The sequence below is a fragment of the Cotesia typhae genome, unplaced genomic scaffold (assembly GCF_013202065.1).
Source record: "Cotesia typhae breed Kobodo isofemale line unplaced genomic scaffold, CoteBio_Ctyphae contig_48, whole genome shotgun sequence".
Lineage (NCBI taxonomy): Eukaryota > Metazoa > Arthropoda > Insecta > Hymenoptera > Braconidae > Cotesia > Cotesia typhae.
Window position 1 is genome coordinate 12,460,791 of NW_027423756.1, and position 13,330 is coordinate 12,474,120.

General features: G+C 28.8%; 1 protein-coding gene across 13 annotated transcripts in view; it reads right to left on the reverse strand.

Annotated features, from left to right (window-relative positions):
• Rhogap19d (Rho GTPase activating protein at 19D) overlaps window positions 1-13,330 on the reverse strand; it is a 120,866-nt gene that overhangs the window by 54,822 nt on the left and 52,714 nt on the right. The window contains exon 1 of one of the 13 annotated variants that reach the window (XM_074246726.1): window positions 3,904-4,544. The exons of the other annotated variants lie outside the window; for them this stretch is intronic. The gene's annotated coding sequence lies outside the window, so the exon portion shown is untranslated. Of the gene's footprint in view, window positions 1-3,903; window positions 4,545-13,330 lie in introns of those variants that run through there. 13 annotated transcript variants of the gene reach the window in all.

The following is a 13,330-nucleotide window of genomic DNA, read 5'->3' on the forward strand; positions in this document are numbered from 1 at the left end:
GGAAAGAATGGATGGTGTAGAAATACAGACAGCGGCTGTAACAAGTACATACACATGGACATGGACATGTACTTGTACTTGTACTTGCAGAATTCAGCTGGATGTGTAGTGTATTGTACAGAGAACGGATTTTCTGTTTGAGTTAACCTTCAACAAGACTATAAAATACATCAGCGTGATGCAGTGGCATTATGGCTCGATGTCGGGTTGTAAAATGAAGCGCGGGTGCTACAAGGGGAATCCCGTTACCAGGACCAGCCGGTACAAGCAAAACCCTTCAGTCGAAAGTCGATACCGAACTTTCATCACTGTCGTTTAATTTACCGAGAAAAAAAAAAAAAAAAATCTTTTTCGATTTAAAAGAAAATTTAATAATACACGGAAAAAAGAAAAATTTTTACTATTTATGTCATTTTTCTTTTTTTTTTCATGGATAGAAAATTTTTAGACGCGAAATTAAAAAATAAAAAAATAAAAGACTTGCATTAAAAAAAAAAAAAAAATTGTTCAATTTTGTTAATTGAATTAGAATGTTTTTATAAAAAAGTTTTATTTAAAAAATATTTTTTTAGTATATTCTGTACCGTTAAAACATATTTAAAATATAAATTTTCGTGAAATTTTTCATTTATTTAAAAAAAAAAGAATTAAAAAAAATTTACGTATATGTTAATGTGTGAGAGTTAATCTCGGATGAATAAACACCCGGACAGAATGAATAGTGGAGCCTCTGAAATAGCGAGCACAGGGTCGCTGTTTCCTGGTTGACTTTAATCGGGAGTTCCAGATCATTTTTCTTTCTTTTATTGTCATTTACAGTACAAATACCACTACACATATATATACATTTATCTGGTCAATAGTTTGTCTCAGTTGGCCTGGACTGTGCATGTGCATGGCTACTTCATCGACAATTCGTCGCGCCCCCATTGCGAAACCAGCCGCGTCGACGCGACCGTTTTATGCACCACCGAGGCGAATGTTTATCCCAAATGCGATCGAGGTCTCGGATCGATTGAAACGAGCCGTAGCCAGCAAAATTTTTAAATAACATTTTTGCTAACGTTGAGATAAAGCTGGAGCTTAAGATGCAAGAAAAACAGTGCAGCAAAAGATAATATTATATATAATATATAATATATAATATATAATATATAATATATAACACAGAGATAAAGAGAGTAGAGGATAAGGACACTTGCGCTTATATACAATGAGACACTTGAGCGAGACAATTAAAATGAAACGTAACGACAGTAAAGTGAGAGGAGATTGTGACTCTTCACTTACCGCAAGATCGAGGATACATATCTTTTGTCTCTCAGTGAAGAAGATCTTGCGGGGTTTGTGTTACTTAAAGACTACCTGCCTCTATATTATCTTTATGATTATCATTATATGAGCGCTAGTTTATAAAGGTGTTGGTAGCGGAGATATATATCTCCTCTATCTGTGTGTTAGATGTAGTCTACAATAGCAGAGTGAGAAGTAGGTCGAGCTGAGAAGATCGATCGATAGAATATATACGATATATATTTATGTATATATGTATATTATAGAGTAGGAAACGCTAAAACGACTGTAACGTCTTTAGTCGACTGTTAAAATCTAAAATCATTGCAATAGTCGTGAGACATTTTATTACTACATATCTCATCAATTTCATAATACCTTCTTACACTTTCTGTAAGGTGTGTGTGTGAATTGATAATTCTTTCTTTGATATTAGAGCTTGGAGAAAAGGTCAAGATTTTAATGCAATTTCTTCCAAGGTAATCTGAATTTTCTGGATGAAGATATTTTAATAAATAAAAAATGATCTTGTATCTTGTAAACTATTGACATTTTCAAAGATATAAGCTCATCCCGGCGTTATACTCATCAAGATCTTTCATTTGAGTACCCACATCAATTTTTCATATATTTATATATTTTATATATATGTATATATAAAAAATATAAAAAAATGTATGTGGGTATTCAAATGAAAGCTCTTGATGAGTGTATCATCGGGGTAAGCTTATTTCTCTAAAAATGTCAATATTTAAAAAAGTACAGTGCAATTTAAAAAAGTCATTATTTAATAAAGCAAAATTTTAATTTTTTTTCAATTCACAGCAGTCACATAGTGACTGCAAGGTTGCTAGTTACGGATTAATCCATTTATGTCATTCTACAACTTGAATTTTGGTGTGTAATTGTACATATTAAAATGGCAAAACTTTTTGTAGTGGAATAACTTGTTTACACACATTGTTATCGTCCTTTGTATTTCTTCAAGTATACAATATAAAAAGCAAAGTATTAATTAATTTAAACTGAGAAATTTTTTGTAATTAATCCAAGTAAATTCCACCTTGATTTTACACATGAATAATTACTCAGCTGTCTAAAAATATTTAAATGAGTAAAAAACTAAAAAAATGTATTTAATAGCAATCCAGACTCTTTAGAAATATTGAATAAGTCTGGAGGAGCGTATAAAGAAATAAAACTAAAAAATAGTGATGAAAAAATGAAGTACAATTGAGACAAAAGCCGAATGAACGCGGAGATTTAATGTGTGACATGCGCACTCGAGTATTGTCCCATTAATTTTGATCAATTTCGACCTTCGCATTCCGACACGAATATCTAAGCTGAACTGGAAATGCACTGAAAATTTTAAACGCATCGCTCTGCATTGTACTCTGACTCGGTTCATTTTTTACAATTATCTTTTATTATCACAATAATAATCATAAACACATCGCAGCATGTTGAATCCCGAGATTAATAAATATCAATCGTTGTTTTTTTTTTTTTTTTTTTTTTTCCAAACGATCCACAGTTTTTTATTCATTCTTGGTCCACAGTTGCGTCAACCTGACCTTGCGGTTGCGTACTACAGGAAAATTTGAATAAAAAACCATTAGATCTATTATTTTATTTTTGTTTTTGGTCCCTTAAAAATCAGACAACTCATATTTTACTCGCATCTCTTGTTATATTAAATATATACATATTAATAATACTACACGCTGTTTTCATGTTTTATTATTATAAGCCTCTGATCACTTTTATTCTTCCATTTGATCTATTGTAATTTCAGGCATGTATCATGCGTCTGCTTATGTATTTTATTTTCTGGTCGATGTACGTGTAAATGAGATTCCAGTCCCGCGATTATATAATAGATAAACCGTAAGCAAATAGCTAAATAAACAACTAAACATGACGAAGCGACCAAGGTATAGATGTATTTAAATTAAATGTACAAATCCAACTACACTAATACTTAAATACATTTGTATTATGTCCATGCACGAAGGTCTGTGTGTGTAGTGGTCAGTTGCGTGTTGTGAAGCCGTCCAATACTTGACGCGCCGTGTCACTGTTTCCTACCAAGTGCACACGTGCACATACACCAGGCTTCTCAAATTATCCATATTTCAAATTTAACGATACACGGTTCTATTTTATTGTTATACACTGCACATATGGACAGACAATAATGATAAAATCTATCTAATAATTTTAATGAAACAAAATTCACTCCAATTTTTTTTGTTGATTATTTTTAAAAAATACGCTTTTATAGTCCAACAACGCTTTAATTAAAATTTAATACTACCTTTGAAGTAATTTTTTTTTTTTAAATAAAAAACTGTTCTAGCTTTGTGATGTAATTTAAATTGGAGTAAAAAATAAAAAACTTTTTAAAGTTTACTCCAAAATAAAAAAATTTTTTAATTAATTTACTTCAAATTTTTATAGAATGAAAGATAATAAATTCAGCCGAAAATAATTTTAATTAAATTATGTTTTGATAAAAATTGGAGTATAAAAATAAATGCAAGATAAGGTAAAGACGATGATTTTTATTATTGTTGTTATTGGATTGATGTATTGTAGCAAACTTACCGAATTAAATGAACCGTGAATAATTTAAATCAGTGTCTCAAAATGATCGTAAGTAGTAAAAGTAGTAACAAGATGACTATAAAGACCGTAGGGATCTGCGATGGCAATAACGCCGAGCAAAACAAGGTGAAGTAATCCTCAAGCAAGAAAAGAGGGAACTTGTCATCACCAACACATTTAAAACTTATACTTATTCTTATTATGTTATGGCTTTTTTTTGCACCGGTTACGGCTGTTATACGCACAGTAGTATGTATAAATATATTCTCATACATTCACAATGTACATAGTAATATAAATATTGCCTCGAAACTTTATTCACAAAACTTAAATAAATATTTTTATTTATTTATTTATCCAAAAAACTTTCATTAGTTTTTTTTTTTTCTAAATAAAATCCACTGAATTTATTTATTTATTTGGTATAACTTGTCGCTTCCACTTTCGTTAAAGACTGAGGTAAAGTTTAAAGAATTTTATCAGGAGAAATTGAAACAGCGTTAATGAGTTTGTGATTAGATAGCAATACAATTAGTTAAAGTAATAGTGATTAGACAAGAGACGAGTGTTATAAATGTAAAAGTAAAACTTATAAAAAATGTTATGGATCGACACGTTCAATACGGCAGACGGCGCGATACTGTCGCACATACCGCGAGCAGTCGGATAGCGGCGGGTGAACTAAACGAGGAGGAGGTAGAAGTAACGAGGGAAGAGGCAAGAGGGAATGTTGGGCTATGTATATGAGGGGAGGGGCTCGCGGATCCACAACACTCGTGTGTGCCCTCTACTCACCCGCGCTAATGTTTTAAAGTCACTCATGTGAGTATAGTATTGTCTGGGTCTTGATGCGTCTTTGTGTTAATATTACTTTTGTTGATGTATCCTCGTTCATGCTTTGGATTATATATGTGCTACTACGACTACCAACGTTTACTTGAAAGGTGGAGTAATCATAAGATCATAAGATCGTCAAGACAATTTGCATCGTTTGTTTTACAAGCCACTAAAAATAGTTTTAAATTCACCATCAAGTAAAATAGCTTTGTTTTTGTTGGCAAATGATTTATTATCTGGCCAAGTGAGACCTCTTGGATTATCGTTAAGGTATTATATGTGTCCAATAAATATGGAGCTTGCTCCATGTCAAAAGTATCACCGTTAATAATAAAATAATACTCCAAAAGATAGTTCACTAGGTCATGTTTCAGTTTTATTATTTTTAGTTACTGCTCCAGGCTCCCTTTCATTGCCCAGGAAAATTTATTGCGGAGTAATTAACCCACAAGGAAGAAGGAGGATGATACTTTTTTTTATTTTATTTATTTTGAATAATTAATAAAATAAAAAAAATTTTTTATTTATTTTAAATAGTCAATAAATTTAAAAAAAAATTTTGGAGCAGATTATGGGCCTCAGTCTTGAATAAATAAAGATTGAATATGAAAAATTTAAACAGCAAATTTTTTTACATTAGATATTAATAATTTTCTAACGTATAAAATTCACTCCAATTTTTTTTGTTGATTATTTTTATAAAATACGCTTTTATTGTCCAACAACGCTTCAATTAAAATTTAATATCACCTTTGAAGTAATTTTTTTTTTTTTAATTAAAGACTACTAGTTTTGTGATTTAATTTAAATTTGACTAAAAAAAAATTAAAAAAAAAAAAAAAATATTTTGTAAATTTTTACTCCAAAATAAAAAAAATTTTTTAATTTTTATTAAATAAAAAATAATAATTCAGTTGAAAATAATTTTAATTAAATTGTGTTTTGATAAAAAATTTGAGTATAAAAATAAATGCAAGAAATTAAAGATAATGATAGTCAATAAATTAAAAAAAAAATTTTGGAGCAGATTATGGGCCCAGTCTTAAATAAATAACGATTGACTATGAAAAATTTTATACATCAAATAGATATTAATAATTTTCTAATGTATGAGAAAAAAAAATTTATTTCGCTCTAAATGTAACTTTATTGAATTTTATAAATTTAGAACTTGGAGTATTTTTGGTATACTTGACGTAGACGTAAAAATAAATGCTATATTTCAGAGGTGTTACGTCTACATATGTGTTCCTCAGGTAATAAATTTCGTATAAATTAACGATAAATTAAAAAAGATTATTTATTAAATAAAAGTAATCCTCTAAGTGGTTATTTACCTAAAAATCAACATTTATAAATAGTATTAATTCACAAAAATAAATTCTCAAGGTTACTCTAGTCAACCTAATTATTTAAGTCGGATGTGCAGTTGCATAAATGACTATTTTTTCCAAGAAAACAATGGATGATTGTAAGAGAATGAATAACCCAACATTGATATACGCATTTAAATATATATTTTTCAGCTAATCCGCGGCCTGGTTCAAGGTTAATTCTCGTAAATAATACTCGCGGTTTAAAATAATAACAATTAATTTTTATAGTTTTATATTAATATTATAAACCGAGCACATGTTTGTTGGCTTTTTATGAGACATCTGTTAATAAAAAATTCAGGGAATAAAATTTTAAAAGTGAAATAAAAAAATTGGTCAGGGCGATGCTAATTTTTTCGATGACGTCTTTGTTTTCTTAGCAAAGTTTTTTGACTTTGAATAAATGATAAAAGGTGTAAAATAAGCTTGGATTGGTTTTATTCTATTATTATTATTTATAGTTATGGTGATTATGATAAGAGTAATAAAAGAAAAGGCTTAAAGGGAAAAAATAATAAGTTTAATTGTGAGTCAGAGTGTGAGTGCTGTAAGAAAGGAAGAGAGATCAAGATAGGATTATAATCTGACGATTCATCTCCTCCAGGGGACGGTCAGTACGAAGATCGAGAGTCCAGTCGAGAATGAAAGTGTCCGCGACACGAAAGCCATAAACCGGTCGGTCACACAGAGACCAAGCCAATACTAACCATGTGCTGCATATCACAGTCTATATATTTCTTATTTCTCCTCAGGGCTACACTCTCACGGTACACCAATGGGCGATGTTTGATCGCGAAACCTCCATTAACAAGTTTGCCAATCAAACTCACAAATTTCAGCGGATAAAATAAATAAATCCAAAAAAATTAACCACAGAGCCTCTGATTATTTTATTTATGCTTGAGTGATTGTTAATTACTGCAATTTATCTCTAATTATAGGTACAATCTAGGCTGCTGTTTTCTAATCAAAGTAAATGTCTTTTTTTTTTTTTTTAATTTTAAAATTCTAATTAAATTAATTTAAATGACGTGAAATTGAAAAGTTAGATTTAAAACTGGCATACAAAGACAACCGAAGGCCATTAGACGTTTAGTTACCTTGCTACAAAGTACACAAAGCAAAAAACCGAGACAGGAGATGAGAAAAGTGATTTGAAACTGTTGGAGCAGGCATTATCGCGAGAGCGACCTAGAAACATCTATTTTCTGTCAGTACCTAGCTGAATAACAGAAGCAACTTGTACTCAGGTGCTGAGTTAGAGTAGACCGAGTCCAAGTCGAGGTCTTTGAGTGCCCGGATTTACGTCATTCTACGCTGCATATTCAAAACTAAAATAATCTTTTATACGGTCTATATTTTACGTTCAGTTGTTAGTTATTCCTATTATAATGTTACGCTCTATTCTATTCATTCAGTCTCAAAGAGTTTTATTTTTAACAACAAAAGCGTGTGATAGACATCAAAAAAGCTATCTGCCATCTTAGAGCCAGGAGAAAGGTTATATTCCCATAAATTGTCGAAATTTTTAATTAACTGATGCAATGCACTTTAATTTATGGACTTTTAGAGGCTGACTGAGTCTTCGAAATGTTTACATTATTTTACTCTGGATAAGTTTGAGCTTAATAATTTTTTTTTAAATTAGTGAATTGAGGAAAATGTTTAAATAATTTTATATTTGTTAAAAAATTTCGATATTTACTTTAAAATACTAAAATACAAAGCGTCAAAAAAATGGGCGATTACTTAATGTTCCTTTGTCGTCACGGTAAAAGTCGTCACATGCAATCGATTAACCTCAATTTTATTATATAACTTTCTATTCATCTTTCAGATCAACCGCTGATTTTTGTCACCTAAAATTTTATCGTTTGCGTCAACAAAAGCCGATTTTAAAGAATTTCTTTGTCGAATTTGTCATTTATACCGGAAGGAGATACAATTGCTAAAATAAAATTCACCTGGCGATAATCCTAAGATATTATTTACCTTTATGACTTTTGACCATCCCTTCCAAGAAATGAACTACTTAATTAATTCATGGAATTAAATTAATTTCGCTGAATTAAATATAAAAAAAAAAAAAGAATTTAAATTTCGTGCGTGCTAATTTTCTTATCCAATTATGAAAGTGTTGATAAACTAACGTTAAAAATACTGGGGCTCCCTTTCTCGCTGGAAGCCATAAATTAATAAATAATCTCTGTTGTATATATAATTATGTTATATACGAGAGAATAATTAATTGGCCTAACCAAGTGGCGAAAGAAAATTATAAAATGTGAAAGTAATGCAAAAGGCGTTTTCTTGCTAGCTTTAATACTTATAATGCTCATATTCATATCCATATTATATTAACAATGTGTATTACTAAATATATTAGCTATAAATACGTATGAATTTCTTTACAACTATTACTATTACTACTATCATCATTATTATTGTTCGTACGGGCATTATGTTATTGTATATTACTGTAAACATTTAGAATTAATAGAGAAACAAGTTGTATTATATGAAAATATAATTTGTTAAAAAGTATAATTTAATTTATAATCTTTTAAGGCACGAGAGAGGAAAACACTTTGTATTATGGGAAATTGACGATGTTATGGTCATGTGAATTTAAAAATAAGAAGATTTGATTTTCTAAAACGTGCATTTATCTATATCTATAGGCAATATACATTATATTACTCTTTCGTGACTTTTATCATTACCCCAAACATCTCCGAGGTAGTAAATAGTAAATTGTTGGTTTTGTTTCTACACTACCGGTAAACAATCTTTAAATTTTATATTTAACTAAGTAAATAAAGACAAAGATTATTTAATTAACTGGCTGAGTGAAATTTTTTTTTTCTACTGTAATTCTTGTTTTTTTTTTTTTTTTTTTTTTTTTCTAATCATTGGGTTTATTTAAAATTTCTAGTCACTGAAAAATTGACAAAGTTAAGAGATAATTATCTTTAATGATTTTTACTGAAGAGTGAAATTTTTAAAAAATTTTTATCAGATCTAATCTAGAATATGCACGGAAAAAAGTAAACTGTAATATTCACTCGGATTCCGGTTAGTTTTTATAGTTTCAAACAGTAAAGCGGACATCGGGGTGGCAAAATTGTAAATATTACAGAACTTAATGTAGAAAGTATAAAAGCCACAATTTATAATTTAATATCCAAAATAAGTAATTAGTAGTTGTCACTATAGTAAATAATGACTCTTTTATCTTTAAAAATTACAGTTTCAAACAGTAAAAATTGCCATTTCAATATATAGTCCATATTATGAAGAGAAGGGGAACTCAGATGAAAGAGAAGGGGGTCTCACTCTGGGAGAATTTAATATTTCAAACAGTAAAAATTATACTTTTAAAATATACATTTTACCAGTCTAAGCAAGTCAATAATTACAGTTTGATTTTTAGCGTTGCGTTTAAAATTTACCATTTTACTTTGTAAATATTGACGTTGCTTGTATTAGAAATTTACTAACTTTATTCTATACTTTTTACATATCATAACATCATTTTTTAGGTACGAAATGATAAATATTAAAGTCTGAATTGTTAATTATTATACTTTAACATTTTAGACATTTACATGGCGAATATTACTGTTTGAAATAGTATTTTCTTCCATGTAAAGAGTAAATTGTAAGGTTTAAATTGTAAATATTACAATGTGAATAGTAAAATCATGATTTTACTGTTTCAAGTGGTAATTTTTAGCAGTTGATCATTACTTATTATAAATCGACTGTTATTTATTACAGTTTACTTTTTTCCGTGTGTAAGTTAAAAAATGGAGTAAATTTACATAATGTGTACTAAAATACGTAATGTTTTAATAAATAATAAAAACAGATGAATAATGGATAAAGAAAAGTACACTGATATGCATGTAAATTTAGACAATAAAAAAAAACATGGAAAAAACTTATGTAGTACAAAATAGTGGAGCAGAGATATAAATATTTATGTTAATTTTAAAAAAGTAAGAGTTTAAAAATAGAAAAATGTTTGGATCTAGTATAATTTTAGTTTTCATCATAATTAATAATAAAACTAAATAAGACATTTGCTTAAATTAATTTTTTTATTTATACAAAAGACAATTTTAAAATTTTTAATAAAAATTTTTAAATAAAAATAATTTAAGATCTAAAATTGAACTCTCTTATTACGAGTCGATTCCGCAATCATGCGCCATCTGTCGGAGGTTTTCAACACTAATTTTGACCAAAAAATGATACATAAACACATCAAAAAATTTTTTTTACGTAAAATGTCAAATATTGACAGCCAACAAAGTAGAATAATTATTTATGCATAATAAAGTATAAAACTAATCTATCAAGTTGGTAATTTAAAAATATTTGTCACAACTAGAACTAGTTTCTAGCATGTTGATTAATCAAGTAAACAAATAATAATTATAATACCAGCATAACTAATAACTAATAAATAAAAGTTGTGAAATACCTGAACAAGATAATTTATCGGCTTATAAGTGAAATATAAAGAGTATTAATAATAAAAATAAATACAGAAGACATAACAAGTTTTATAGAGGCAAATAACTAAAGATTACAAGAGAAAATGAATCCGAGAAACAATAAATATAAGTGTAAAGCAGCAAACAGGATGAGGACGGCACGTCTATGATTTATGCTTGACTAATAAAATGAGGTTGGGTAATTGTTCGTAGCACATAATTACGAAGGAGAAAAAGGACCTGTTGTTCCTTCTGCTGCTGCTCGTTAGATCGCTCGACGGTTACAGCTTTACGCTCTGACGAGAACTAGATGAGTACGCGAGCGATGAAAGGAAAAAAAAGATTAGGTACTGAGGAAACGAATGAAGAGAAAAGTACAAGAAAAAAAAAAACCAAAAAGGAATATGCAATGGAAGCACGAGTACATACAATGCTAAGTATGGGTATGAGTGGACGAGTGGGGAAATAAAAAAGGCATTATAGGGAGAAGAAAAGCGCGCGAAAGGAGCAAACGTATAATATGTAGTATGTAATGGTTAGGTTATGTAGTTAGGTGGTGTAGTGGTGCAGTGGTGAACCGAGCAACTAAACAACGAAAGGAGAACGCTTGCCCTCTTGGACCGGAAAGGTCAACTTCGAGATATAACGGCGTTCTTACCAAGTGGCACTTTGTTTTACGAACATAATTCCCGATCCTTGTCTACAATTCTTTTTTTGGTTTTACATTTCCACTAAAAATAACAATAATTATAATAAATAATAAAATAGCAAGTTATGTGTTATGTTTTTATATGTATTACTCTTTATCGTGACTCGCTTTTGTATATTAAACCATTTCGAGAGATACTCACTAATAAATATGTAAATTGGCCATTTTTATCTGAATAACAATTCCCAACAGTTTAAAAGCCCCGATTAATATTCTCATGTTTATTTATCTTTGTTTTATTGCCAAATTTTTACAATTAAAATTTTATTCAAGCTCAAGGATATTAATAGTGAGAAATTTATATTTTCCTCTATTTTATGATTATTTACTATTAGTTCAACAGCAATGGTTGCTTTACTGGAATTACTGAGGATTAAATTATTCGAATAGCTTGCTGATGAAATCGCAATAAGCGACAGAACGTTCAATATTGATTCTAGTTTCCAAATGTTTATCTAATTTTCTATGATTCTTGGTAATACAAATCGCTTATTATTATTAAATAAAAGCAAATGTGCAATTCTAAAGAAAATAACAGAATACTAAGAGGCAAATGAAACTTTTGTTTATATTATGTTATCTTGAAACTTGTACGGAATTTTATTTTTCATCAAAATAATAATAATAATAATAATAATAATAATAAAAAAAACTCCCGGATGCAAACGATAAACGAGTACTGAATATTTACATTTAAATAAACGAAATAAAAATAATCCCGACTACTTATTTACACTCATCTACATTTAAAGTATGTTGAAAAGTATAATGCAGGAATATTTTTAGGATAAACTGTAAATACACAATTTTTATAAATATTAAATTAAATTTTTTTTTTTCTTATTTTTTATTGTTTGATTGCAAATAAAGTAAGGAAAGAATACGTGTGTTATTTTTTAGCGGATTTATTTTACCGAAGAAATTTTATTGATCGTTGTCGAGTCGCAGCAGAGGGAAATGTTTTTTTCTTTTAATTCATTCATTTCACCAGCCAGCGCGGGTGTGTATTATGAAAGAATACCTGAGGGAACTCTACAAGAGTATTCAATTCAAAAGGGTGAATGTGCAGACCGAGAAATACACATTTAGGTATTATACGGGTGTGTAATATACCTGCAGTATAAATGTATACATCTATAGATCTATAATAATAAAGCGGGGGCGCAAGAGTAGTTTGAATAAAGTGTATACTATACAATACTATATACTCATATGTATACCTATGAATTGAGTTCATCTAGCATAACCGACAGGGCCGAGAATATAAAAGCCGGAAGGGGAAATTCGCCGTGTCCGATTCGCACAAAGACACTCGAGGTCATGTTACTTGTGCGTTTCGAGTTTGCGATTCTATAAATTATAATATACATTTTTTCAATTTTATACTCCATTTCATTCATGAGATTATACAATACATAAATCAGGGCTTTTTAAATTTATTACATATTGTCATTTCGTTTTTATGCCTCCCTATTTAGAAAAGGAGAGATCTTGATTTATTGATCAGTCGAGTAATATTTTTTTTTTAATTTTTAATTAATATTATTAATTATAAAAAAAAATTTTTTTTAATAAAATTGAAAAATTTAATTAAATTTTATTTGATAAATTTTTTTTTCAATAATTTTTTTTTTTAAAGTAAATAACTGAATATTTTAAGCAAAAAAATTTTCATAGAAAAAATTTCTCGAAAATAAAAAAAAAAAAAATTAATGTTAAAAACAATTGAAAAATTTCTAAACTAAAAGATACAATCATTATTAGTTTAAAATGACTATACCGAGAAGTAACCATAAAAAAGTAATAAAGTTCTGTAAAAATGACAAAATAGTTAAATAAAATGAAAGTATGCCAAGCACCTGTAATGATATCTAGTGATCTATTAAATAACTATTAAAAGAATGTCAGCAAGTTAATATCATTGTTTTCCGGTGTAATATAATGAAGGAGAGAGTCAAAGTGGAATCACGCTCGTGTTCCTCCTGACAAAATGTTCTTTGAAA